This window comes from Pezoporus flaviventris, unplaced genomic scaffold (assembly GCF_033815535.1).
Source record: "Pezoporus flaviventris isolate CSIRO_AGI_PZ_B2104156 unplaced genomic scaffold, CSIRO_AGI_Pfla_v1 ptg000003l, whole genome shotgun sequence".
NCBI lineage: Eukaryota > Metazoa > Chordata > Aves > Psittaciformes > Psittacidae > Pezoporus > Pezoporus flaviventris.
The window spans coordinates 6,813,512-6,839,931 of record NW_026892551.1 but is presented as its reverse complement, the minus strand read 5'-3'; the positions used below and the strand labels follow the sequence as shown (position 1 = coordinate 6,839,931).

The 26,420-nt window shown below is 41.6% G+C and overlaps 1 non-coding gene across 1 annotated transcript; it reads left to right on the top strand.

The window, feature by feature from the left end:
• The first annotated feature begins 16,499 nt into the window (after positions 1-16,499).
• Positions 16,500-16,572, top strand: TRNAK-CUU (transfer RNA lysine (anticodon CUU)). Its single transcript has one exon. It is a non-coding gene; the product is annotated as a tRNA-Lys (tRNA).
• Positions 16,573-26,420: the final 9,848 nt, after the last annotated feature.

Here is a 26,420-nt window from a genome sequence, read left to right as displayed (position 1 = left end):
GGACAGGTGAGCAGTCTACAGAGAGTTTGTGGGTCAGGGTTAAAGGGAATATAGCTATGGGAGACATTACTCTGGGAATCTGTTACAGACCGCCTGATCAAGGAGAACCTGAAGATGAAACACTCTATAGACAGATAGGAAAAGCCTCATGTTCACAGGCCCTTGTTCTCATGGGTGACTTCCACCACCCTGACATCTGTTGGAATGACAGTATGGCCTGGCACAAACAATCCAGGAGGTTCCTCGATTGTGTGGAAGACAACTTCCTTTTGCAAGTAATAGAGGAGCCGACAAGGAGAGGTGCCATGTTTGACCTCATGCTCACCAACAGGGAAGGGCTCGTTGGAAATGTGGCACTCCAGGGCAGCCTTGGATGCAGCGATCATGAGATGCTCGAATTTGAGATCCTCAGGACAGTGAGAAGAGCATGCAGCAAGCTCACTGCCCTGGACTTCAAAAGAGCAGACTTTGGTCTCTTCAGGAACCTGCTTTGGAAGGTTCCATGGGATACAGCCCTAGAGGGCAAAGGGGCCCAAGACTCTTGGTTGATATTCAAGGATCACCTGCTGCAAGCTCAGGAGTGTTGCATCCCAACTAGAAGGAAGTGCAGCAGGAGGGCCAGGAGACCTCCTTGCATGGATAAGGAGCTCCTGAGGAAAATTCAAATGAAAAAAGAGGCTTATAAAAGGTGGAAGCAAGGACAAGAGGCCTGGGAAGAGTACAGGGATGTTGTCCGGGAAGCTAGGGACCAGGTTAGGAAAGCTAAGGCCCAGTTAGAATTAAACTTAGCTAGAGGTATTAAAGATAACAGGAAGGGATTCTACAAGTACATAGCAAATAAAAAAAAGACTAGGGAGAATGTAGGCCCCCTCAGGAAGCTCTCGGGAGAACTAGGTACACAGGATTTTGAGAAGGCTGAGGTTCTGAATGACTTCTTTGCCTTGGTCTTCACTGGCAAAGGCTCTGACCACACCACCCAAGTCTTGGAAGGCAGATGCAGAGACTATGAGAATGAAGACCCTGGAACCAGTGTAGGAGAGGAACTGGTTCAAGACCATCTTAAAAATCTGGACGTGCACAAGTCCATGGGTCCTGATGAAATCCATCCACGGGTCCCGAAGGAGCTGGCAAATGAAGTTGCTAGGCCGCTGGCCACCATCTTTGAGAAATCATGGCAGTCAGGTGAAGCTCCTGACAACTGGAAAAAGAGTAATATAACCCCCATTTTCAAGAAGGGGAAAATAGATGACAGAGGGAATTACAGACCAGTCAGTCTCACCTCTGTGCCTGCCAAAATCTTGGAGCAGATTCTCCTGGATGACATGCTAAGGCACATGAAAATCAACAAGGTGCTTGGTGACAGCCAGCATGGCTTCACTAAGGGGAAATCCTGCCTGACCAATTTGGTGGCCTTCTATGATGGGGCTACAGAACTGATGGACAGGGGTAGAGCAGTTGATGTCACCTGCCTGGGCTGGTGCAAAGCATTCGACTGTCCCACACGACATCCTTGTCTCTAAATTGGAGAGACATCAATTTGATGGATGGACCACTTGGTGGAAAAAGAACTGCTGGATGGCCGCACACAAAGAGTTGTGGTCAATGGCTCAATGTCCAGCTGGAGACCAGTAACAAATGGTGTCCCTCAGGGATCGGTGTTGGGACCAGTCTTGTTTAATATCTTCGTTGCTGACATGGACAGTGGGATTGAGTGCGCCCTCAGCAAGTTTGCCGATGACACCAAGCTGTGTGGTTCGGTTGAGACGCTGGAAGGAAGGAATACCATCCAGAGGGACCTTGACACACTTGTGACTTGGGCTGATGCCACCTTCATGAAGTTTAACCATGCCAAGTGCAAGGTCCTATATGTGGATCGGAGCAATCCCAGTCACAGCTACAGCTTGGGCAGAGAAGAGATTCAGAGCAGCCCTGTGGAGAAGCACTTAGGGGTGCTGGCTGATGAGAAAATGAACATGAGCCGGCTTCAGTGTGCGCTTGCAGCCCAGAAAGCCATCCATACCCTGGGCTGCATCAAAAGGAGCATGACCAGCAGGTCAAAGGAGGTGATACTGCCCCTTTACTCTGCTCTCGTGAGACCTCACTTGGAATACTGTGTGCAGTTCTGGTGTCCTCAGCATAAGAAGGACATGGAACTTTTGGAACAAGTCCAGAGAAAGACCATGAGGATGATCAGGGGACAGGAGCACCTCCCGTATGAAGACAGGCTGAGAAAGTTGGGGGTTGTTCAGTCTGGAGAAGGCTGCATGGTGACATAGCAGCCTTCCAGTATCTGAAGGGGGCCTATAGGGATGCTGGGGATGGACTCTTCGTTAGGGACTGTAGTGATAGGACAAGGGGTAATGGGTTCAAACTTAAACAGGGGAAGTTTAGATAGGACATAAGGAGGAAATTCTTTCCTGTTAGGGTGGTGAGGCACTGGAATGTGTTGCCCAGGGAGGTTGTGAATGCTCCATCCCTGGCTGTGTTCAAGACCTGGTTTGACGAAGCCTTGGGTGATACGGTTTAGTGTGAGGTGTCTCTGCCCATGGCAGGAGGGTTGGAACTTGATGATTTTAAGTTCCTTTCCAACCCTAACTATTCTATGATTCTATGAAACTGATGCATTGTATGGTCAAAAAGGTCAATACAGCCAACGTCCAGCATTAGTTGTGAATAATTTTACTGATTTTGGCAGTTGCTCTAAAGGAAATTGTCCTATCAGTGTAAGTTTTGCATTGTATCTGTGAGTAAATTATTCATGTAGCCTAAATATCTCCTTTTTAGATGCCTTTTTGATTACATCTATTAGGTAGTATATAAAATATTTCTTGATTCACAGAATCACAGAATCCTAAGGGTTGGAAGGGACCTCAAAAGATCATCTAGTCCAACCCTCCTGCAAGAGCAAGGTAACCTAGAGTACATCACATAGGAACTTGTCCAGGCGGGCCTTGAATATCTCCAACGTAGGAGACTCCACAACCCCCCCTGGGCAACCTGTTCCAGTGCTCTGTCACTCTCACAGTAAAGAAATTTTTCCTGATGTTCACATGGAACCTCCTATGCTCCAGTTTACACCCATTGCCCCTTGTCCTATCACTGGACATCACTGAAAAAAACCTAGCTCCATCATCCTGACACTCACCCTTTACATATTTGTAAACATTGATGAGGTCACCCCTCAGTCTCCTCTTCTCCAAGCTAAAGAGTCCCAGCTCCCTCAGTCTCTCCTCATAAGAGAGATGTTCCATTCCCTTAATCATTTTTGTAGCTCTGCGCTGGACTCTTTCAAGCAATTCCCTGTCCTTCTTGAACTGTGGGGTCCAGAACTGGACACACTATTTCAGATGAGGCCTCACCAAGGCAGAGTAGAGGGGGAGGAGAACCTCTCTTGACCTACTAACCACACCCTTTCTAATGCACCCTAGGATGCCATTGGCCTTCTTGGCAGCAAGGGCACATTGCTGGCTCATGGTCATCCTCCTATCCACCAGGACCCCCAGGTCCCTTTCCCCTTCACTACCGTCCAGCAGGTCAGCCCCCAACCTGTACTCGTACATGGGGTTGCTCTTCCCCAGATGCAAGACTCTACACTTGCCCTTGTTGAATTTCATCAAGTTCCTCTCTGCCCATCTCTCCAGCCTTCCCAGGTCTCACTGAATGGCAACACAGCCCTCTGGTGTGTCAGCCACTCCTCCCAGTTTAGTATCATCAGCAAAGTTGTTGAGGGTACATTCAGTTCCCTCATCCAGGTCGTTGATGAAAATATTAAACAGCACTGGTCCCAGCACCGACCCCTGAGGGACTCCACTAGTCACAGACCTCCAGCTAGATTCTGCCCCATTGACCACAACTCTCTGCCTTCTTCCTTCCAACCAGTTCTTGATCCACCTCACTACCTGATCATCAAGCCCACACTTTCTTAGCTTATCTATGAGGATGCTGTGGGAGGCAGTATCAAATGCCTTACTGAAATCAAGAAAAAACACATCTATCGCTCTACCATCATCCATCCACCTAGTTACTTGCTCATAGAAGGCTATAAGGTTGGTCAAACATGACTTCCCCTTGGTAAAGCCATGTTGGCTGCTCTTAATGACCCCCTCATCCTTGATATGCCTAGAGATGGTGTCAAGAATAAGTTGTTTCATCACCTTTCCAGGGATGGAGGTAAGGCTGACCAGTCTATAATTACCCGGGTCCTCCTTCTTGCCCTTCTTATAGACCGACATGACATTTGCCATCCTCTAATCCTCAGGCACCTCTCCTGTTTCCCACCACTTACCAAAGATGATGGAGAGGCCTCAGCACTGACATCCGCCAGCTCCCTCAGCACCCGCGGGTGTATTCCATCTGGACCCATCCATTTATAGATGTCCAGATTACTTAACTGATCTCTAACCCAATCCTCCTCTACCAAAGTCCTTTACCCTGACTCTCCGGGGCTATAGGAATCTGGGTCCCCCGGGGAGAGTCTGCAGGAGTAAAGACAGAGGCAAAGAAGGCATTCAACACCTCTGCCTTCTTTATATCCTCTGTCTCCAGGGCACCCACCTCATTCAGCAGTGGGCCTATACTGCTTCTTGTGTTAGTTTTATTCGCTATGTGTTTGAAGAAGCCTTTTCTATTGTCCTTGACCCGACTTGCCAGATTAAGTTCCAAGGAGGCCTTAGCTGTCCTAATTACTTCCCTACATCCTCTAACAGCTGTCCTATATTCCTCCCAAGTGGCCAGCCCCTCCTTCCATAATCCATAGGTTCTCTTTTTTTGTATGAGTTTGTCCAGCAGTTCCTTGTTTAACCATGCTGGTCTCCTGGCTCCCCTACTTGACTTCCTACTCGCTGGGACACTTTGATCATTAGCTCTGAAGAAGTGGTTCTTGAATGCTGACCAACTATCTTGAGCCCCTTTACTACCTAGTACCCTTTGCCATGATACTTCCCTTAGCAATTGATTGAAGAGGCCAAAGTTTGCCCTTTGGAAATCCAGAAATGTGGCCTTGCTAGGTATTCTATTCCTCCCACACAAGATCCTAAACTCCACCATCTCATGGTCACTGCAGCCCAGGCTGCCACTGACTGTCACTACTTCAACCAGACCCTCCTTGTTGGTGAGTACCTGATCCAGCAGCGCTCCTCTCCTAGTTGGTTCGTCCACCATTTGCATTAAGAAGTTATCATCAATGCACTGGAGGAACCTCCTAGACTGTGAATGACTGGCTGTGTAAATCTTCCAGCAAATATCGGTGTAGTTAAAATCCCCCATAAGGACCAAGGCATGTCGTTGTGAGGCTGCTTTCAATTGCCTGTAGAAAGCCTCATGAACTCCTTTGTCCTGATCAGGAGGTCTATAATAGACCCCCACAACTGTGCCACCCGTACCAGCCTGTCCCTTAATTAGCACCCACAGACTTTCCACTTGATCCTCATCTGTCCCTGGACAGAACTCAATACATTCTAGTCACTCTTTCACATAAAGAGCAACTCCACCACCTCGCTTTGCTGATCTATCTTTCCTAAAAAGGACATAGCCATCCATGACCACATTCCAGTCATGTGAGCTGTCCCACCATGTCTCTGTAATTGCCACCAGGTCATAACCTTTAGACCACACACAGACTTCTAACTCCTCCTGTTTATTCCCCATGCTGCATGCATTGGTGTACAGGCATTTCAGGGAGCCAGCTTAGCACGCTAGTGGCACCCTTGGAAGGCGGGAGGCCTTCTGGTCTTCATTAATACTAGAACATTGCCCCACTAGTTCAAACCCAGCTACAACCCCCTCGCACTTTGAATCTAACCTGGAACTCTGTGAGTGAGCTCTACTAACTCTTGCCTAGGTACCTTTTTCCCCTGCAGGACAGGGTCTAAACAACTACCCTTTCCCTCAAATGAAACAATAGATTGAGAGTTCTCCCTAGTCTGCCATTCTTCAAGCCCTAGCATGTTTCTCTTGGGTTTGTCCCCAGCAGGCCCAGTTATCTCCCCTTCCCCCTTCCTACCTAGTTTAAAGACCTGTCAATGAGCCCTGCTAACTCCTGCCCCAGAAACCTTCTCCCTCTCTGGGACTGATGTATCCCACCTGCCACCAGCAAACCAGGTGCCTCATATACCAGCCTATGATTGAAAAACCCAAAACTGTGCCTTTGGCACCAGTCCCGTAGCCATACATTGATCTGCAGTCTCTTCCTATTTATCTCTTCACCCTTGCTTGTAACAGGTATGGAGGCAAACACCACTTGCGCTCCAGACCCTCTAACCAGCCGTCCCAGGGCCCTGAAGTCTCTCTTCATTGCCCTTGCCCTGCTTGTAATAATTTCATCACTGCCAACCTGAAAAACCAGCAGCAGATAGTAGTCAGAGGGCTGCACCAGATCAGAGTTTCCTTTTAACATCTCCAATCTGAGCCCCAGGTAGGCAGCAGACTTCCCTGTGGGATGGATCAGGTCTACAAATGGGCCCTTCTGTTCCCATCAGAAGGGAGTCACCCACCACAATTACTCTTCTTTTCTTCTTGGTTGAGGAAGTTCTAAGGCATGGGGGTGAGTGACAAGCCCTAGGTGACTTACTAGATGGATCTACCCCTCCATCTCCATTTACCTGGCCCTGTAGTTCCAAGACCTCATACCTGTTACTCAAGGGCAACTGGGAGGAAGGAAGGGATTGGGAGGGTTTTTGCTTACCTCTCCGAGGAGGGACCTCCCTCCATACCTCCTTGTCCCTTAAGTTTACTCCTTCTGTCTGGTGATAGGAGGGAAGGGGATCTATCACTTTTTCAACCACTTCCCTCTGCCCTTGCCTTAGGGTGTGGCTCCACAAATCAATTTCACTTTCACACTCTCTGGTAGCTCTCAACCTTTCAACGTCCTCCCTCAGTTCAACCACCTGCTTTAGCAGGTCATCTACTTGCTGACACTGCACACAAGCGGTGTCACTGGCTCTCTCCCATACAAGTGCCAGGCTCAGGCTTTCACTGCAGCCAGAGACCTGCACGGCCGAATGTCTGCAGGAAGGCTCAGTCTGGGTACCCACGTTATTCCTAACTATAGGTTTTGATCGAGTGGTGACCATGATCTATCTGGTCGATCGGTCCGTCTACGTCTCTCTGCACAAGCAAGCAGTCCTTCCTCCTCCTGCGATCCAGTCGAGTCCCCTTGACCAGGCGGTCACCCCACTTGCCTGCCCGCACGAACTGCCGTGCAAACGACCTCAACCTCGACCCGCTCTGTTCACCGCACTCCTGGTAGCTCGTGCTCCCTGGGCAGGTTTTTAACCGCTTACAGCTGCCGCCGAGCCTACTGGCTCCGCCCCCGGTGAGTCAGCTGCTCGCGAGAGCTGAGCTGCCGGGCAAGTCCTGTTGAGGACTTGAGGCTCCCTCCTCAATGGCTTTTGTCGCTCTGAGTTGAGGCTCTTGGACGCTGATCTCTCCCCGCTCCACTCCAGTGTTGCAGGCGTCCTCTCTCAATCTACTCACCTCAGCAATTGACCCCAAAAAAATTTTTTTCACTTTGGACTGTGCTTTAATGGTTGAATTTATACCATGATGAACAGGATCTGTCTCTGACAAACTTTCAATGCTCTTTTTGGGTGCACCTGTATTTACTGATCCAGAAGCTCTTTTCCATATATGCAGAGCCATCCATTGAAGTTTTCTTTTGGCATCAAGCTTGCTTGCATATAATGGAGATGGTACTTCTGTATTGCCCTGAAGAGATCCTGGTGGAAGGAAAAGCCAAGAGTGAAAAGAGCACAGCTAGCACTCCAGCAGCTAAGGAACCACTTAAGTTGATTAGACATTTCAGATTAAAAAAACAGTTAAAATTATACTCCTCCTAGAACAGTGAACATAATTTAAACAAAATAAACACAGAAACATCACCAAGAAAAAAAATCTATTCAACAATTACCATGACACACAGAAAAAACAAGTACTGGAAGGGACATCTATAAACCATATAGACCAAATTCCTAGATGAAGCATGGCTATACAGGAGTTACTCAAGGTTGCTCAGACTCATGCCTTGTTCAGTTCTGAAAATATCTGAGTAACTTGCACTTAGTGATTTTTTTTTTTTTTTTTTTTTTCTTTTGCATGCATATTACAATTTCCCTTTTTGCAACTATGACCTGTCTCTTATCTTTTTACTGTGTACCTCTGAGAAGAATCTGGCTTAGTATCTTTCTTTCTTAAATGGACATCTGCAGTGAGATCCTCCCTTTTTTCTCCTGTGTACCTGTGTGTCCAGATGCTTGAGAAAAGCCCCTATCAACCTACTTTCTCATGGTTAGCGAGAAATTATTTATTGTATTCCTTTCCCAGGTGTATTTTTCTCTTATTCCTATTTCTTTTCTTACCCATGGTCACCATTCCAAAGCATAAAGTAGAATCTTACAGTAACCTAAAAAAGTACTACTACTTTGTCCATGTCCAATTGACTATCTATTAAATCTTTTGTTTAAGTTTCAAAATAGAATTATCTGAGTGAAGGTTCAATTGTTCTCATATTTATTCACACATAAAATGTAATGTAATAGAAGACAAAACAAGTACTACCATTCATTTGGTAAGCACCTTGACCTAAAGAAGATATCAAGTGTACCAGAACAATAGGAACTACACCTTAGACTCAATCTAAATGATGCTAAGATATCCTTTCACTTGGAAATATTTTAAAAGTCTGTGCTATTGAAAACACTATGTTTACCTCTTGAGTATTTCCTAAACATGCATCCTAAATGCAATCTCCTGTGCAATGAAATGAACAGCACATTAATAGGTAGAAAAGTTGGAAATATAGTCTATGAATTTCATTTTAGCAATAACAGTGTTCTTGAATTTATTGCAAGTAATATTCCTCTTAACTCATGTAACTACTTGTTAAGAATGCAGTTTGTGGGTAACATTAATAATAAAAATAGCCAAAGCGGTCTGATATACAGGCATTCAAGCTTCATTCTTCACTGTGACTAATTCAACAAGATTATTATTCATACAACAGCTCTTTAGCAATTGGCGATTCATTTCTTATTTTAAAGGACAAAAATTAGACATCTTTAATGTAGTTACTGTCTGTTATTTTTAAACTTCCTTAAATTATGAAATAAAACTTTTTTTTTTTTTTCTTTTTAATTGAAAAGAAACAAATATTTTGTCATGGTTTAAGCCCAGCCACACAGCCTCTCTCTCACTCCCTCCCTTTCCTCCCCACCCTGCTCCTGGACAAATGGGGAGGAGAATTGAAAGAACGCAACTCCCATGGGTTGAGATAAGAACACTCCAGTAACTAAGGTATAACACAAACCACTACTGCTACCACCAATGATAATAATGATAAGTGAAATAACAAGGGAAGAGAATACAACCGCTCACCACCCTCCAACCGATACCCAGCCCGACCTGAGCAGTGATCTAGCCCTTCTGGATTACTGCCCCCAGTTTATATACTGGGTATGACGTGCTGTGGTATGGAGTACCCCTTTGGGTAGTTTCAGTCAGGTTCCTGTCTCTGCTTCCTCCTGGCTTCTCCTCCTCCCTGGCAGAGCATGAGACTCAGAAAGTCCTTGGTCAGAGTAAACTGAGTAGTAACTAAAAACATCAGTGTTATCAGCGTTGTCCTCGGGCTGAGTCAAAAACACAGCACTGCACCAGCTACTAAGAAAGAGAAAAATGACTGCTACTGCTGAACCTAGGACATATTTACATCTAGCATGGAGGAATTCAGTAACTTCAGTTATCAAGATACAGATTGTTTTCTTATATTTTAAATGGAAAATTCTGCATAAAGGAATTAAAATGGCACTTAGTTTAAAGAAAAGTACAATAAACTTTATTTCTAGTTTCTAATTCAAGGAAGTTTCCTTATTTGCCTCATTTTGAAGTTTTCTTTGGATCACAATATTATTTTGCTGACATCAACAAAGATAACAGTAATTTATGAAACAAATGTTGGAAAATATTGTACATATTTATAGAAATCTTCTTTATTATCTGACACAGTCTTGATGCTTTTATTCTTTAAATTGTTGCTGAAGTTGTTAAAATTGTAATTATCAGCTGATTTTTAGAATTATTCATAGTGATATTCATCTGTGTCTTTTTTTCCATCCAAAATCTTTGGCTTGCCTTATAGCAGATCTTGTCTACCTGGAAGGAGATGACAATTCATTAGATCAAATATTACTAAAACCAAAGAAATAGTCTTCATCTTAAAGACATTCAGAGTACCACACTGTGCACATGCTTTCTCTGTATTTTATTTTGAAAAAAAATAACACAAAAATGTCTCCAGTGACATCCATCTGACCAGTTGTAGTCTTACCTCTGCAGATAATATTCTCCCTTAATCCTATTTTGAATTCTGATTTAATCAGGGAGGAATAGCAACTGTCTCTGCAATGAAAAAAAAAATCAATCTTCAACATCACAATTACATCCTGAGCTAATACAGTCCCACAGAACCTTTCCTTAGATGTGCAGGGCCCCACATGGTTACTTCACATCCTGATAATACTACATGGAGTCACCACCCTTCCATTTTGAAAGCTTCTCAGTTCAGAAGGCTGAATTCAAAGAGGGTAAGATGAGAAATATAAATGAGGGGCAAGCCTAACAAGTTTACTAAAGATTATATTTTCTATGGCTAGCTAGATAAAAGCTTGCTTACCTCTAATGTCATAAAATACAGAGTATGAAAGAGCTATCAGATCTGTTAGAGCCCATGATATTGACCCCATGGTGTCCTTGCCCCTAAGCTTTGCTCATAAACCAAACAAGGCACCAGTTATCTGTTACAGAGGATAACAGTGCAAGCATGAGATCTTGTTCCATTTTCCATACCACCAATGATAGTAATTTTCCTTTTAAATCTATGGTTTAGATAACAATTTTTGTATTGCAAAGGAGAAGGAAAGGTTTAGATTTTCAAAGGCTACGTGTCTACTGAGAACTTGAGAAGTGTTGTAAGAGAGAGGAAGCTCCCCCTCACCACTACCTTTACTGTTGCTAAATCAATGTTCTGTTTAAGTCACCTTCAATATTTTTAAAGGCTTACACTAACACAGTTCCTCCCTTCCCATAACAAAGGTGTTAAAGAAATAATATTTAGAGAGAGTAGGATGACTGCCTTCAATATTTGTAAATGACATATTCTGGAAAAAGATGTCTCAGAGTGAAGCTGTTTAATTAGAGCTGCATCTGAATTTGGTATTCTGAACAAAATGCTATATGTGCAAAGTTCATGCATTTTTAATAGACTAATCATTAATATTTCAAATGTGTTTCATTATTGTACTGCATAAGTACAGCTATTGTATTTGAGAAACACTGAGTCTTCCTTAATTGATGATTTTCCATTAATTGAACCAAGTAAGTCTGGTTTCCTTGGCTCTATTTGCCTTGCCACTGAAAGGGAAAAGGTTCACATGGCTGAAATTGAGGCACTTGCAAATGCTTTCCTTTTTCTGTTAACTGTATGGTATGTTCCTGTAAGTATTTTAATTTATATCCACTTAGATGTTTAAATGTGGTCTAACACAGACCATATGAATATATCTCCCCAGAATGGACGCAGCCCTACCAAAGATCAGTTAATGTCACTCCCATTTTGGGATAATTGGACAGACTGCTTACAAGCTCAACAGCATCTTGGGGGGGGGGGGGGGGGGAAGGGGAAATAAACAGAATTTATTTTAAAGTTCTGACTTCATCTCTTTGAAAGTCTGTAAGCCTGGGGCTATTTCCAGAATAAGCACACTCTTTGTAGACTCAATTGCATACATTTCTGCTGCAACAATGTAAGAGCACACTTTAATTCTGGCTGTTGTAGCATTAAGCATGTCTAAGCAAAATCCACTCTGGAATTCCTGCTCCATTGTGATTGATGACTATCATAAAATTTGAACAGTTAGAATAAGCGTTTTCAGGATGTTGGCATTAGCCTATCTTTCTTTTGCTGGGTTTTTGTTTGAGGCTTTTGGCACCAACAAATCCATAACCTCATTTTGGACCTCCATTAATGGTTGTTATTGCTTCATACAAATCACATGTGATTAACATTTTCACATAGCAAATATCTCTCTAAATGCTTGTACATTACTTAATGCACTACAGCCAGGATTCCAATTTCTACTTCTGAGTTACTATAATAGATAATAGAATGAATTAATAATAACAATGCGAGGTACAAAGCCCTGACTTTCAGTTTTTTTTAACTGCTTCTACATTTCCTAAACCTGGTAATCTATAGTAGTGATAACGCACAAATTTTCTCCATATATTAGCAGCCTGACCAAAAAAGAATGTGTCATAGCTATTGTAGAGCCTGGTTTCATTACACTGTGACTGTTTCATTGCATAACCAAGAAACCTAGATAATCCAGTAAATGTTCAGATGAGCACTGAATTTTTGGAACCTTATAGTAATTCAGCTACCAAAGTCTTTTAAATTCACCCATCACTGTTGGGGCTTAAGTAGTTTGGTTCACAGCCTGCCAGCTACCTGTATTAATAAAGCCAAGTTATTACTTACACTGTCTGTATAAGGGTTTCCAGTTTAATCCATACTATATTTTCTGCATTAATGGCATTGACTTTGAAAACTGACTATTCAGCTAGGGGCTCTAGGCCAAGGGATATTCCTCTGAATGAGAAAATAGAAACCCTACTGACTGGATTCAACTTACTGCAGACTTATACATTCCTATCTTCATGGTTTTCATGTCAACTTTCTTTTGAAGCATCTAATACATATCTGAAGTGATTTTGGTGCTGGGAGTAGAAAGGTGGTCGGGTTGAATACTTTGATCTTACATGTAGAGGGCAAATGATCAAACTGACAACCGTTCAATATATATTTCTCCAACTTAATGAAAATATTGAACAATGTTTGAAAAACTGTGATTGAGAATATGAACACCTGTGTTTCATTTACCTTCTGTAGCCTTCAAAAATTTTTAGATATGTCTAGAATTAGCTGTATCTATAAATTTCAGTGTAACTAGAGTGGGATAAATTTCTGCTAACTTATTATGAAGTCTTAAAAATGTATTCTAATGGCCCCAAAAAGAGCAGCAATAATTGTGCAAAACAATTTCCAAACAAGGAAAAGTCTTTAACAGCTTTCTTTCAGACTAACTCTGTCCCAGATGTAGAAATCAAAAATACTGGGTGTAAAAGGAATCCTATTCTTATATGGGATCTGAGCTTCTACAGCTAGACCATCAAAAAGTATTTGTTACCTGTTTGCTTAAAAATGGCAATACAGTCAGTGCAGCAAATAAATATACTGGCAATAGGGGAACTTAAAAGCAGAAATAGATAATCTTAGACAACAGAGAACTTACAAAGGTGGAAGGAGAGGGAAGGTATTTGCTGACCAACCCAAAATCTTGGAATAACTGGTGAATTTAGATTGTGATTTGGATCATACTCAGTCTCTAGTGAAAAGACTTTGCATTGCTAACAAAACAGTGGTAGTCTATGACATTTACCTAGGTGAATGCAATGTAAACAACTTCATTTTTGGTTTACCTCTTTTTTTTTTCTTTTTTTTTCTTTTTTTTCTTCCCATTAAGCTATTGGGTTGTTTTGTTGGGATTTTTATCTCTTTTTTTTTCTTTGAGGGAAAGTGTGACAGCCTTGCAAGTAATTTTGGACACTTAGATTCCTAAGTAGGAAGAAGGATAGCAAGGTACAGAGCCAAATTATTTGAATCCTCATCTTTTAAAATGCCTATCCAGTCTGTATGATAGATTACATGAAACAGTAATAAATGTTTATATAGATGAAGCACACACCTGAGGCCACCGGAATCCATGGCTGAATTTGATCTCCTCTTTCATAGTTTTTCCTGTTATTCTGTATATTATGTGTATGATTAAAAATAAATGACTGAAATAGAGAAAATACGTGTGATCTTAAACAAGACACATGGTTTTCATTCTCTCTTTTAACTCCCGCAACACTGTACAGTCTATTACCATGCTAATGGTTATAGTAATATTTGCAAATGGCTAAGTTGCTGACTGAACTCTTTGGTTTTGCCAGTTGAGCAACCAGATAAATATTGTGAAGCTTTTGATCCATTGATGCTTCTCTCCTGGCTCTCTAAGAACTTCAGTTAGAATAATATCTTTTCACTTTCACAAAAAATATCAGAAACTTACATTGTGCTTATGGATAACACACACTGATATTTGCTAAAGCAGTACATGAGGAATTACCTTTTTGCAGCTTCCGTTTCAGTCAGTGCATTATAATTAGTTTCAGAATCTACCTTACTGTAAATGTACTTCAGATCATGTGTCTACTCTCAAAGATGTAAAAAAAAATATCCCAAGCCCAGAACACCCTTCAACCCATCCTTCAGTCCGTTATCCCTCATCCTTCAAACCATCTGTCGTGGTTTAAACCCAGTCAGGTAACTCCGGGAGCGGGGAAGGGGATGAGTCCTGGCTTAGCTGTCACTGTCTGGGGCTCTGGTTGGATCGGTAGCAGCCAACAACAAGACAACATGGCCGTGCACACATCAGTTTTTACTCATCTCCTCCTTGCAGCTCCCTCTTTTATCCCTGCCCTGCAGCTCTGGGTCCTGCTGGACCTGGGTGCTGCTTCCAGAGGGAAGGAGCTAGGACCATATGGCTTTGCAAATGCAGAACAATGGGGTTGGCGTACATGAAGAAGAGAAGATGTGATTCTTTAGGTCCAATGTGTCTAAATGTAGTGAGAAGATGGGTAAAATATAGAGGGGAGAAGGCTCTGGGAACACCTTATTGCAGCCTTTCAGTACTTGAAAAGGGCTTACAAGAAAAAGAAGGAGAGACATTTTGTAGGGCCTGTAGTGATGGGATAAGGAGCAATGGTTTCAAAGTAAAAGAGAGGAGATGGAGCTGAGCTCTTAGGCAGAAGCTCTTCCCTGTGAGGGTGCTGAGGCGCTGGCACAGGGTGCCCAGAGAAGCTGTGGCTGCCCCATCCCTGGCAGTGTTCAAGGCCAGGTTGGACACAGGGGCTTGGAGCAAGCTGCTCTAGTGGAAGGGGTCCCTGCCCATGGCAGGGGTTGGAACTGGACGAGCTCTGGGCTCTGTACTGCGTTTTAAGACCTTGAGCAGACAGATCTGGAGCTGAATTACATCCCTGCTTTGCAGCACATAGGGGTGCAATGAAATCATGGATGTGCTACAGAGAAAAGGAGTCAGAGCTGGAGTTTGGTTACAGACCAAGATTCCTTCCCCAAACCAGTTCAAGCTCACCTCTGGTCACAGCTGTCTAAAGGTACATAGGGAATCAGGGTGGCTTATAGGCTCCTAGGAGAAGCACTGAGGCTTAGCATCCAGCTCCACTACAAACCATCCACCTCCCTTTAGGCAAAAAGCCCTCAGCCTCTCTGTTGATGGGTCCCCACCTTCAAAATGGATACTGCCACAACAGCACATAGGCACCTTGTAAAAGAGAAGCAATCTATTGTTTCACAGAGCTTCTTTCCAGGAAAACCCTCAATTTTGATTAGGAGAGGGGTTTTATAGGGATAAATACCCTCAGGATTGAGATGGGACAGGCTGCACGTTGGGGAGGTAGAGGTGCTCCACAAGTTCATCTTCCTGAAGGACTCTATTTCTTACCACTGTTTCTAGGAAGAGGTGCTCAGAGCATCTTCTCTGTTTAAGGGATGGCTCTGGATGATCCATGGTCTGCTGTGGGTCAGAGCCCCATTGGGGCTCTCCTTCAAAGCCAGAGGACCAAAGAAGTGTTCAAAACAAAGCTCTCATCACAGATAGGATGCTTGGCTGCTTGAGGAACAGGAAAGCACTGAGAACACTTTCAAGAATGATCATGGTTGGGCTGGCCTTGTGAGCAGTGTGTGGTTAGAAACAACAGTATTACATTGCAGCCTCATCCCAGCCTATTTTTCCCAGGAAAAGGAAAAAGGGAGGAATTGCATATGTATTTAGAGGTTTCCAACCATCCAGTCCTTACCGGAGACAGCAATCCAACAGCTACAGCCCCAACCTGCACAACAAACTCACCTTCATTGTCATTTCCAAACCTGGTCACCCAGGGCTGTGTATGAGCATCACACACGGCTTAACCTGCCTGCTGCTGGGACTGGCTCTGCTGTTTCCATAGCGAGCGACCGTGGGATGCTGTTGGAGCTCCTGCTTCCCGAGGCAGTGGGATGCTGCTGAAAACAAACGGAGAAGCAGATGCCATGTCCTGAGATGCCTCCAAGTATTATAGCAAAGCACTAGGCCAGCCCTGGATGTCTATGTTTGGGAGCCTTAGACCAACAAACCTCCTTGACTTGCTGTTTTCCTTCCCCTTCCTTCCCTTATTCCATAACATTAAATGGTACCCCCAACCTCCTGGATTTTGTAATGAGGATTTGTGGGGATGTCTGCACCATAGAAAGGCTGAGCCTTTGTCCCTGTGCCTGTTGTGTCTGTGGGCCCATCCATCCCCACGATGGGACACTTTTTTGCCTGGTCCTCTTTTCCAGCCATGCTAATGCCCGGCTAGCTCAGTCGGTAGAGCATGAGACTCTTAATCTCAGGGTCGTGGGTTCGTGCCCCACGTTGGGCGCCAAAAAGAACTGTCGTGGTTTAAACCCAGTCAGGTAACTCGTTCGCTCACTTCCAGTGAGTGGTGCCGAGCTGACAACAATCGAGGTCCGTGTCCGTCTCCCCCCCCGCCCCGGCACCGGGGCTCTCCCCTTCCCCGCTCCCAGAGGAACGGGGAGGAGGATCGAGAGAGTGCAACTCCTATGGGTTGAGACAAGAACAGTCCAGCAACAAATCACCACCGCTACTATCAGCTAAAACAATGATAAGGGAAAATAACAAGGGAAGAGAATACGATACCACCGGCCAAGAAAGCGAGTTCCACCAGGAAGCCCCTGTCCTTCCGGGTAACTCCCAGTTACCCTCCACCCCGGGCATGACGTGCTGTGGTATGGAATACCTCCCCGGCTAGCCCGGGTCAGGCGCCCCGTCTCTGCTTCCTCACAGCCTCCCCTCCTCCCTGGCAGAGCATGAGCCTCACAGAGTCCTTGGTCAGGGTAAACATCACTTAGCAACAACCGAAAACATCGGCTTCACCAACACTGTTCTCAAACTAGAAGTCAAAACACAGCACTGCACCAGTTAACACAAAGGAAAAAACATGACTGCTACTGCTGAACCCAGGACACCATCCTTAAAAGTCATCGAGAATGGTAACATCTGTGACGAACACATGTAAGAATTATAAAAGCAATCTAATTATGTTGAGAAAGATAGACTGATATCAATCTTGAATGACTCTGTGAAGCCAGTCACCTTGTAACAGATTAAGTCCAATGAAAGTAAGGATCATAAGCCAATAAAATTAGAATTTAGGCTGCCCATCTTACTCAAAGAAGTCCTGTCTGTAAACATAGTGCATTGTTGACTTTACACAGTTAGTTGCTAGCTACCAGAATTTTGTTCTTATAGTACAGCCTTTTTTGTGAATCAAATTAAGTATCTCACAAAAGTAGCAAGGCTTTAGTCTTTCTGTATAGGATCAGTTGAAATCGGGGTGCTCTCAATTGAGATATGGTCTGATTTTTCAAAGAAATGTTCCCTTTCTTCTTATTCCCCAAAATGTTGTAATTTGTTTACCCTTGCTCTTGTTTTCACCTCTTGGAGTTTTCCAGCTTTTCTAAATGTTACTTTTATTTCTTGCAGAGAAAAGTAATACCTGGGAATCCTGACAGTGAAATATGACCAAGGAAATCTGGACACTCCTCCACTTTTCTTCTCTATACCCTAAAAAAATGAACCTTTTGTTTTTATCTTTTTTTCCTACTTCTTTTTCACCCATACAACTGATAAGATTTTCCTGGAGGAGAAAGCATAGGAAAACAGGCAATGGCAATAGGACCTGAGAAATATCTCCCAGTTTCACCTTAATTTCTTGGACCTAAACTAATTTGACTGTCATAGAGCACGTCTACATGAACAGATACATGCAGAATAAAGACCACCTGCTTACAAATTCATTCTGAGCTATCTGAGCTTTCTGTAGATAGGAGGTATAATAGCTATGTTGTATCTTCCTGGCTGATCAGTAGCTTTGCCCTTGCTAACTTAATACACACACAGAGTTCATGTGTTCTTGAGCTTATCCATCTCCTTCCATTCCCAGCTACTCCAGTAGAAATTATCTGCACCTCTTCAAGAATGAACTCATCTTTTTTCATGAACACAAATGACCAGACTCGTTTTGAAAAGCTATAATGCAAAAATTAAAAAATGATTTTCACAGGAACTGGGGAAAAAGGAAAAACCCAACATAAACTGCCAGATCCTTCAAGCATCATAAGGATCTCATTTTTTATGTCAGTGCATTGTTTGTTTAATTAGGATTGCCTGTGTTTGACCCTGAAATAATGAAAATTAGAATTAAGTCTTCTATTAAAGGAAGCTCAAATAGAAATTGATTTTTCTTTTTTTAATTAACTTATTCCTTAAGAAAGTGTGCCCTTTGCAACGTGAACACAACAGGGTTTGAAGAGAATAAAAAGATAGCAAATGTTGCTTATTCATGGCTATAATTTTAGAGTTATTTTCCAGACTGCTGGTGCATGCTTGAACTGCCCAGGAAGGAGGAGAGTAGACTAATTTGCTATCTATTTATTTACAGAGCAGTTAGCTGTTCACCAAACAGAGTAATTATAGCATGAATCTTTAGAATACATGCATTATTTAGGTATATATTGGAATTTTCATGCTTCAACATTAATATTTGAATAAATATTAATGATTTACAGTGAATAGAAAAACTTTTTCTTTCTTTTTTTTCCTTTTAAATCTAGCCAGCAATTTTCAGCATGCATATCAAGCAGGGTTCCATGAACCCTTAATATTTCACACCCAGAAGACATTGCAAAACTCGTTTATTTTTGCTTTAAGTAACTACTTATTAGACTTAATAAAGTAAATGCAAAAAATTGAACATAACTATTTTATTCACCTAGGTAAAATAGAAGAGCAAACAGTTTGCTGCAGTGCTTGCATGTGCGCATGTATTTCCTCTATATGATACATCCCCTAAAGGGCCCCTGGGAAATTCCATCTTGCTGTGCTGCAAATGAAATGTCTTCTTATAGTATACTGCACCATACTTCAGCAGCAGGCATCTTCCCAATGTCCTTCAACATATAAAGAACTGCAGCAATGATGTGCCTGAGGGGAAACCTGGGAAGTTCTTGTTAAAATTACATCACCAAATTAAGTGGAAACTTGGAGTGATTTTCTATTCTCTGATGCAAACTGCAGGTTCATGTAGAATGTGAAACCATCTCTTCCAGAGATGAATTACTTCTAGAGGTTTAATACAATTATCTTTGAAGAGCAAATATTTTGCATGTTGGATAGGGCTGAATTACATCAACTGGCAGGTTAACGTACCTCTCTCCAGGCTTTCTTACACTGCCTTAATTTTCTTGATACTGTAGCTGTTAGATATATGACATGATTCAAATTTGTCTAATTTTTTGTCAGGCCTAAATAATTTTGGTAAGTTCAAAGGAATTGATAAACTAGGCTGTGCATTCATGCAATACCTTCGAACATTCAAACTTTTAGCACACTCAACTTAAAAAAAATATAAAATTCTTTTGTAACATGAGATGACCCAGTTGTTACAGATATATGTAAAGGAGTTCATAGCTTTTATTAGGTCATTTATATGAAAAATACAGTGGTTAATGTTTTTAGGGTTGGAGGGATTCTTTTGAGAGAAGGGCAACAATGGTGACTGTTTTTTCTAACCTGTAGTCCACTTAAATTTAAATTTGTCAGTTGGAATGTCATGTATTCTACCATGCTAATACAGACAGCAGACTGATCTTTATAAAATATGCATATTGAAATACATTTTGCTTATTGGGGGTGGGGAAACAAAAAAGGAGAGAGAAAATAAAGAAGAGTCAATTAATTTCTGGAATTATGAAGAAGAAGAAACTTTTTTTTTTTTAGAGTCTTGAATATTGATAGCTGAAAGGAAAAAAAAGGCTTTTACGTAACAGTGACAAAATTGCAGCTATTTTATTTCATAGTATCACTGTGGTCAGAAGCAATCTCTAGAGGTCGTCTAACTTAACTTCACTGTGTAGAAGCAGGCTTAACTTATGTGAAGTTGGGTCTTGAGTATCTCCAAGGATGGTACTCCACAACCTGTCTGGCCAACCTGTGCCAGTGTTCACTTACACACACAGCAAAAAATGTGTTTCTCATATTTAGATGGAATTTTCTGTTTCAGTTTGTATCTACTGCCTCCTGTGCTGTGACGACACCACTGAGAAGAGTTTGGCTCTATAATCTTTGCAGCACTGTCCCACATCAGATATTTAAACACATAATATCCATCACACTCCTTCCCTTCTCAGAGCCTTTTCCACACTGAACAGTCTCATCTCTCTCAGCCTCACCTTATATAAATGGCATTCGAAGTTCTTAATCATCTTTGTGACCTTTCCCTGGACCCACCATAGAACATCCATATCTCCCTTCTGTGTTGAGGCCACATCCCAGTTTTGTCCAGCCAGTGCTAGATAGAGGGGAAGGACCATCTCCCTTAACCTGCTGGCAGTGCTTTTCATAATGCAGCCCAAAAAGCTGTTGGATTTTTTTTCTGCAGAGGCACATTGCTTCATAGTGCTTCATGATCACCTTGGTGTCCACCTAGATCCCAAGCCCTTCTTTGCAAAGCTGCTGCCCATCCAGGTTGTCCCCACCTTGTACTGGTGCATGGGGTTCTGCTTCTCCATGGGCAGGACAGGTATATCCTGCTGTTGAACTTCATGAGATTCCTGTTGGCCCATTTCTACAGTCTATCAGATCCCTCTGGATGGCAACCTGCCTGTTTGGTGTATCAGTCACTACTCTGAGGTTTGTAGTGCCTGTAAACCTGCTGACAGTGCATTTTAGTGAAGATGACAGTGCTATTCGTGAAGATGTTAAACGGCACTGGACACAGTATTTGCCCCTGGGACACATCAGTAGTGACTGGCCTCCAGATGGAGTTTATGCTGCTGATAACATCAGGTCCAGAAGTTCACCTCACTGTTCATTTATCTAGTCCATACTTTATCAATTTGCCTGTGAGGATTGTACGTAAGACAGTCTCAAAAACTTTGCTCAAGTTGAGAAAAACGAGCAACGCTTCAGCTGTACTGGTTTTGTCTGGGATTTATTTAAATATTTTCACAACAGTTTGCATGGTGGTAAGTTTTGGATTTGTAACCAAAATGTAATGATGGTTTAGCTATTGCTGAACAGTTCTTGCACAGTGTCAAGGCCTTCTCTGTTTCTTATTCTGTCCTACTCAGTGGGTAGGCTAGGAGTGCACAAGAAGTTGGGAGAGGACACAGCAGAGACAGATGACCCCAACTGAAGAAAGAGATATTTCATACCACAAGACATCACACTCAATAATAAAACTGGGAAGGTGGTGAGGGTGGGGATGTGGGGTAGTTTTTCCAAAATTGCCATTGCTCAGGGACTGGCTGGGTACTGGTCTGCTGGTGGTGAGCAATGGCTTTTGCATCACTTATTGAGGTTCTATTTTGATTTTCTTTGACCCTTGAGTTGCCACTGGTTTGCCCTTCCAACACTTTTACTACCCCACTGCAGGGAAGGGGAGAGTGTGTGACAGAGGGGCTGTGTGGTGCTTAGACGCCTACAAGGATGTCCCATGACATGCCCTCATCCACTCAGCAAGTCATTCTGTTGTAGAAAGACATCAGCTTGGTCAGGTATGATTTCTCCTTTTTAAATCCATGCTGACTACTCCCAATGTTTGTCTTAATGTGTTTGGAAAATTTCTCAGAATTATTTTCTCCATAATCTTCGTAGGTTTACAGGTGAGCCTTTAATTCCAGTCTTTAATAACCAGTCTTTAATTCCCTGGATTCTCTTTAGCTTCAGATCTCCAGATGCAGCTGCCAATTTCTCACCAATATTAAAGAAAGAATAATGAAAGAACTAACTTATATTTGATGCCAGTAACTGGTCCCAACATAGTCTTTGCTTAGTCCTTTTTAACATCTTAGGGTCAGACTATCTCTTGATTCTACTTGCTATAAGGAATGTGTCTGTGTTAAAATCATGAGCAGAAAAAAACAAACAAAAAAATACATCCACCTTCCCCCTGCCTCAAACCCAAGACTGACAAAGGCAGATATTTGCTTTTTAAAAATTTCCTAATCAGCTGAGGACTCCTTGCTGGGTGCAGCAGAGAACTCTGCAGAAATATGCAGAGAAACCATCACAGAAGTTTTCAGACTACATTTGACTATATACTGAGGGGACAGCTAGAAGCAAGAAGTGGTGACCCTGTGATATGGAGAATCAATATCATTGTGGGGGTGTTTAAATGCAGGAGAGAATGGAGGCTACAACTGGTGTAATCAGGTTTAAGGGGCAATGACTTTGCTGTATTACCGTATCACAAAGAATCACAGAAAGATAGGGCTGAAAGAATTCTAATGAGAATACTTATCCCAGTAATGCACGAGGTAGAATAAAATATAGCTATGTTAATCCTGCTGGCTTTGCTTTTCATTTTTTAAAAGACTTATACTGATACATCTTCCACAGAAATAAACAAATCTTCACAAATGCCTTTAGCAGATCTAGTTAGAGTGGGGTTATAGTATGTCTGGAATAAAATAGTAGGCCTTAGTAGTAAGAATAGTAGGAATATTGTGATAAATAATTATCTCCTTGACTAAAAACATTATCCAAATTTATTTTAGACATACAATTTGAAGAACTAAAAAAAAAATAAATCTATCTGATGTCAATCAATACACTTGTTGACTTTGATTGAACTAAATAAATTTACAACAGCTGAGACTCTGGCTTCAGATTTTGTAGTTCAAACTCACCATAAAACAGAAAGGAGAAATATAAGGAGGCAAACAACCCATAAAATTAAATTGATATGCAAATGTGGCATATTTCTCACCATAAATTAATTTGTCAGTAGATACTGGCTTTTATAAAAAAATTTCAAGAATCTCATTAAACAGTGAAGGAACTGAAGTGTCAGTCAATTGTACTTTTTATGTTTTACCCTTTGGCATCCCCCATATAAATGACTAAAATAGGTTTTCAAATGGAAAGCCTGGAGAATCCACCGTGACAATAGCATAACAAATAAATTCAACTGCAGTAAAACAGCGTAAAGCAATTTTACTAGAATAATATGTAGGCAGTTCATCATCACAACTGTAGCAACATTTTAAGTAACAGGATGTCTGCTCCCTGGGCATACTGCAATTAGAATGACTTCACAACTAATGTGTTCATTAAGCTGAATCTGCTCACAGCAAGGATGTGAAAAGAGCCATCAGGCAGATGACTTCAATGTAGTTAGTTTCCATTGTTTATCTTTTCCTCTTCTTCCCTCTCTTCTGTATTTGAAGGGAAGATAGTTTTCACTTATAGATACCCACTTTAGTTGTTAAGTAATGGTCATTTTATTGATTTTCCTACATCAGCTTCATATGGGAATTTGCGTTTCTCCTACTGAGGTTCATTTTTCTTATTTATTGGACTCAGTTATGGAAACAGCATATGAGTTAACTGTAAGTATCTCATATTTGGTTTTACGCTAGCTGTCTTTTTGTCAGACATGTGAGCGATGTTTTCTGCTAGTTGCATCATAGAATTTTATTACTCTGAGAATGAAGAACATGTCACAGGCATTTAAAATCTGTTTAGAGGATCTGATTAATCTAATAGGGGAGCAGGTGACCTATCCTTTCTTTCTCTCCCTTCCTCTGCTATATTTCCTCACTCACTAGTGGCTTTTATTATGGCAATTTATCTAGATCTAGCAGAGGGTAATATGGAGGAAGAAGTGACTCTCTGTGTAGTTAATAGTTATGCTCTGACACAAATAGTTGTTTCAGGTTAAAGAAAGAGTGATAAAGCTGACACAGCTTCTAGTAATTGAACTTATTTGAACTGATTCTCTTCTCACTGACAAATGATGTAAATCAGGAGTAGCTCTGGTTGCACATATAAAACTGGTGCAGGCTTGCTGAAAATAAGGATCAAATGAAATTTAAATAATAAACCATAAAACTGAGTGTTTTTTCATGCTTGCAAAGGAATGTGGCTATTTGTTATAAGCCTGTGGAAGATGTAATTATTCAATGTTATTAATTGTCAAATCTTTTACTGGATTAATTGTTAATGGCTGTTGTACTTTCAAAACAATGTAACCAGAATCTAACAAGAAATATGAAGTACTAAATTTCTGACAATTAATGCTGGAAACTACATTCTTTCATCAAAAGTTTCAAAAGTGACTGATTCTTGGATGTCTACATTCTTCTTATCACGTAGATGAAACACATTTTGACATACATTAGACTTCCCTGACATTTTGACAGAATGCATCTGGTTAACTTCATTTGACCCCCCTCCAAGAAAACCTTGGGTGCATATCTCTGTAAATGACCTTTACTTCCAAAATACTAAATACGTCATAATTCTCATTGTTAAGAAAGGGGAGAGAATCGGAGTGGGGATGGATTTTGTAAAGGTTAGTGCGTTTCGAGGAAATATTAGTGGATCTGATGTCTAAAGTCCCAAATTTCTTTCTTAAAGAAGAGCTTTTGCACAGCATCTCTATAACATACAATTTTTGCTTAACTCAAATGTTCACTGAGCCATTGCAGTTCTGTCGTTGTTTGTGCCCAGAGAATCTTCATGGTCAGCATAAAAGCCAGCATGCAGCCAGAAACTTAATATCTCCAAGACACACACAATACAAGGTCACGTACTCTCACAATGCAGACATTGTTTATGCGTTTGCATTTTTCCTGCACAGTGGGTGACCTTGATAGATGACAAAATACTGGGAGAATGGTTAATGTAAATTTGAATAGATCTAAAGAAGGCAACCTTCGAAAAAATACCTGTACTTCTTATCCGTGTTTCGGCTTCTAGGACATGCAAATCCGGCAGGAATCACCTCTAAGTACACTCCTAGCATTTATTACAACAGTTTAGAGGTCCTTGATTACAGCTTTGAGATATTAATATCTCTAGATTACCTTTAAGAGAGGATTTCCTCTCTGAATCTCAGGACAATGAAAATTATTGCTTACAGCTTTGAGTATATTCTTTTATACATCTTTGGGTTTAGTTTTTTGAAATTATTCTAGGCTAGTTTCTTTTTCAGCAACTTAATTTTCTAGTCATTGCTCTAATGAACCAGTCCTATATGCTCTGTAGGAAAGCACATGTGGTTCTGTATTCCACATCAGGGAAAAACTTGCTTCAAAGTGAAAACTTGACATACCTAACTTCTGGGAAACTTGTTGCTTATGCGATACAAGAAGGTGTAACTGAACTTTGGATAGTGTAGCAAGGAACTTGAAGCCCACAATCAGGCTTACAGACTTGCTTTTAGCCAGTGCAAAAAGGTAACATCTTGGAGTAGTGTCTCACTGCGTAGTGTTTCTAATTACGGTCCAGATACCTGCCCCTTCACATCTGATTGAAGTAAGGTCAGTGAGTATTATCTAGCCCTGAGTAATAGTTTGGAATAAAATAGTAAAGTGGCCTTCTGCCCATTTAAATTGGAACAGCTATTTTCTGAACTTTTCATGCTCTTGTTGATAATCTGGAGGTGACTGCAAGAAATAATATTAACCTTGACCAAATTTCTGTGTTATATTGCCTTTTCTTTCACCCTGGGAACCAGTCCACCTACCTTAGACATCTACTGCACTGAGGTATTTTGAAGTCTTTTTCGGCAATCTTTTCTAAAATGAAGGCAGGACATATCTGCCAACACAGGTATATGCATGTAGAGTATCCAAGGCATTCATCTGCACAAGGCAGGCAGATAAATCAGTCCTGCTCACTCCTGCCTTCCTACACAGCATAGCTCTAGGAGACCTATGCTTTTCTGAATCAGAAGCTGGAGATCAGGTGTGGTATCGTACAGCATCTTAAGCATCACAAAGGATCCATGTGTCAGTCTATTAGCAACTGAGTCCTGCCATAAATGTTTCAAATAACTGTTGAAAGTTAGTAAAGAAGACTTTCAGAGGGTGATATACACCACAAAAATATAAATATTTATAACAGACTACTTGGACTAGTTAAAAAACATTTATATTCAAACAGATTAGAGTAGGAAAAAAAGACAACAGAAATGTTAGAAGGGATGTAGTGGAATTGCTTACTTAAAATTTGAGGAAACAGAAAGAACCATCTGTACTAATATAGGTTATATTGCTGGCATTTTTGGGAATGGAACATAGACAGATCTGTGATTCCTGCAAATCCTCTGGTCTCAGAGCAAATTTATGTGTCCTTCTTCCTGATAGTGCAAGAAAACTACTTTCTATTAGTTCTGTCTCTCTCAACTCAAATGTTAGG